The sequence below is a fragment of the Babylonia areolata genome, chromosome 14 (assembly GCF_041734735.1).
Source record: "Babylonia areolata isolate BAREFJ2019XMU chromosome 14, ASM4173473v1, whole genome shotgun sequence".
Taxonomy (NCBI): Eukaryota; Metazoa; Mollusca; class Gastropoda; order Neogastropoda; family Buccinidae; genus Babylonia; species Babylonia areolata.
This window is the reverse complement of record NC_134889.1, coordinates 27,847,876-27,851,476: the sequence shown is the minus strand read 5'-3', so window position 1 is coordinate 27,851,476 and position 3,601 is coordinate 27,847,876. Positions and strand designations below refer to the sequence as shown.

General features: G+C 40.2%; 1 protein-coding gene across 1 annotated transcript in view; it reads left to right on the top strand.

The window, feature by feature from the left end:
* Window positions 1–530: 530 nt before the first annotated feature.
* Window positions 531–3,601, top strand: part of LOC143289570 (uncharacterized) — a 15,344-nt gene continuing 12,273 nt past the window's right edge. Inside the window, exon 1 of the mRNA XM_076598594.1 lies at window positions 531–569. The gene's annotated coding sequence lies outside the window, so the exon portion shown is untranslated. The remainder of the gene's footprint in view (window positions 570–3,601) is intronic.

Sequence of the window (3,601 nt, the reverse complement as noted above, 5' to 3'; positions counted from 1 at the left end):
GTGGGGGGGGGGGGGAAATGTAGGGGAGGGGTGGGGGATTTGGGGGTGGGAAGGGGTGGAGGAGGGACGGTGATCCAGTCTGTGTAACTAACGTGGTAGGCGGCATCGTCAGTTTCTGTAACCCCCGTAAACAACAGTCATCCACTGACTCGGAGGGGCTGGTCCCGGGTCCGGTTTCTCCCCCGATTTCTCTACTCTTTGATCCTGCCGCAACTCAAAAAAACAAAACAAACAAACAAAAAAGAAAAAAAAGAAGAGAAAAACAACAACACACACACTACACACACACACACACACACACACACACACACACACACACACACACACACACACACACACACACACACACGCTGCTCTTTAAATGATTTTTTAATTGTAAATGTTATTGATGTGTGCCCTTTTCATAATGAAAATAAGTCTTTTCATGCCGGAAAAAAAAGGCGCTGGATCGCCTGCTCACTTTTGCAATCAAGCTTGCCCCGATAAGAAGACGGAAGGGAGATCACTCAAAAACACTGCATAAAGGTGTGGCTGCCGGCTGCTGTCTGGGTGAAGTATTATTTTGCTGGGTACGTTTTGAAACCGACTGCATGTTCTCTAAATCTTTATCACTAGCAGATAAGGGGCGTGGATGATTGGGATCTGTACGCATTTAATGCACTTAGCGCTTGTCTGTTTATCCTCGGGATTGAAGAAGAAAAATGTTAGGCGTATTTTCAAAGAGGAAGGGATTCGACAAACTTCACCAAGACAGCGGACACGTTACATTGACAACAAGAAGGAATGATTATCATTTTCACAAATGTACACCCACACGCATTCAAGCACGCACATGCGTACGCGCTTACGACCACACACAGACACATATATACACACACACATCGTACATACTCGACGCATGCATTATTGGCTGAAGACAAATGACAAGGTGATGACTCAGCTTGGGTGCGCTTGTACCAATGAGGACACCGACGGCAGACTGACACTGATGTTCGGACGTACTTGTTATCATCAGGAAGTCGACGGTCGGAAATGGTTTGAACTTGAACTTTGTAGACGTTTGAGGCCATATGTAATGCCATAAAAACTGTTTAATGTTAATTTTCATGAAAACAACAGAAAACATTGCAGGACAAATCTGTATTTTCCTCCAAAATGTATTAATTCTATGATTGGTTCTTAAAGTATCAGTATCATAAAAACATTGTGCACAGCCAGTCTTGGGATTTCATTTAGAGTGATTAACAGGGATTTACACGCACGGCCTTTAAAACACCTTTTTTTTTTTTTTTAAAGGACTACATTTCCTGATCCAAAACAGAAAGAAATGAATGCAGAACAGTGAAAAGTAACAATAGTTCTATTTTATAAGAACAACACTTTAGGCACATTGTTATAACAACCGCTTAACCAATAACAACCAAACTTCACATAATGATTGAAATATAATTTTTACATAAGCTGCTAAAGGGATGCAATACTTTACTTCTAACTTTCAATTAAAAACAGAAATAGTAAAATGTCAGCCCTTGTCATTGTTGAAGGTTTGTGAGCTGGAATCAGATGTCCACCACTTTGCCCAGACTGGTTGCTGATTTCATCTCCACTTTCCCAAGAATCATCGAATGAATTATGAGTCAAATTGTCATGATCTGGGTCAAATATGCTGCCAGGGTCCATCATTATTTCATCAAGCACTTCCTGGGCAATAAGCCTTTGACATTTTGCCATATTGATGAGGGAATCCGGATAAAATACATTTATCGTGGTGTGGTTCGAAAGAGAGAATGACCCGATTTTTACCCCTTTTACCTTTTCTATCCAAAATTTTATTTTACAGCTTTTACAAAAACTGTGGCATGCAGATTACAATTATGTTCCTTTTTACATGTATTTATTTTAAGTGAAAATTGCTATTATCTCAGCCTTTTAATCATGTCTGTGTCTGTGTGTGTGTGTGTTAATGTGAGTGTTTGAGTGTACCAGTTGTATTGATAGTATGTTACTCTGTGAGTTTTATGTATTGTGTTTTTATAATATTAATGATTCTGTTTTATGTTTCTACTACTTTTTATTTGCTTTCTTGTTTCACTTTAGGTACTGGATTGTAAAGCGCTTGAAGCTTGCTTATGCTTGTATTATAGCGCTACATAAAAATAAAATATTATTATTATTATTATATTGATTTTTTTAGCGAAACTTCGCGAGCATATGAGGAAGGTAGTTAAGTCCCAGTTACTTCCCTTCCATAGCAGTTTGATACGTTATGGCGAGCTGATGGACTGGTTTAAGTGAATGGGTTTCTTCGTCTGACTGCGAGTTGGGCTCAGGTGGAGAATGGAACCTTTAAGGTCGTCTGCCTGTGCAGCCTTCCCAGCCTGGCATGTTTTGGCCTGACTGCATCAACAGGAAGGGGTGCTTCACTTCAGGCACAAATTTATAGCAGCCGCTGAACCAATAGCTACCGAACTTCACATTATGACTGAAATGTAATTGTGACACATATTGCTGAAGTCTCAAGACAAAGGATGTAATAATATACTTGTAACTTTAAATTACAAACAGAAATAGTAAAATGTCAGCTCCTGTCGATGTTGAAGGTTGTGGGCTATCTGCTTGATAGTCTACACTGGTTGCTAATTTCATCCCCTTCACTTTCCCAGGAATTATCGAAAGAATTGTAAGACATATCATCATTATCTGGGTTGAATTCACTGCAAGAGTCCGCCATAATTTCACTGAGCTCTAAACTGTGCAGTAAGTCTTTGACATGCGGAAAACCAGATAAAAAACACACTATTCGTTTGAATTTTGGAGTGAAACTTCACATGCCAGTGAGGAAAGAAGTTAAGTTGGAGTTACTTCCCTTATATAGCAGTTTAATGCATAATATTAACTCACTCAGTACGGCCAGTCCTCTCTTCTCCTCTACACAGACCCCTCGGATGTCCAGTGGGTGTCTGAATGACCCAACCTTTAGCTTCCGTCGTCAGAATTGTGGTATTCTTTGTCAACATTCACGTCTTCAGTATAAGAGCCTTCTGCTTGCAATATTTTGATGATGGTAATTGGGGTGAAACGCTGTTAACGTCGTCTCTTTTGTTGTTCGTATGGAAAGAGTTAATAATGAGCTGACAAACCTGTTTAGATAAACGGGTTTCTTCACCCGCCTGTCAGGCGGGCTCAGGCGGAGAACGATGATCAGCGGTACACGCCTCTCAGGTGGGCACAGGGGTTGTAGGAGTTGAGCCTTTTTAGTTTTTAGGGTCATACAATGTACAACTTCCAGATCCAGATCTTGAATAAATTCATCTTCGGCAGACAATGAGTATAGCAGCTGCTTTACATATTGCAATCGCAAGTACAAATTACAATGAGCACAATGACCCGGTGGTTAAAGCGTTGGACTTTGAATCTGATAGTTAAGGGGTTGAATCCCGGTATGGTGGCTGGTGAATAAAGGGTGATTTTCCCTATCTGCCAGGTCAAAATGTATAAACCTGTCAGTGCCTTCATCCCTTTGTGTAGTTATATATACGCATGCAAAAAGATAAAATATGCATATTAAAGATCCCATCATATTATACATCAGTGTTTACTG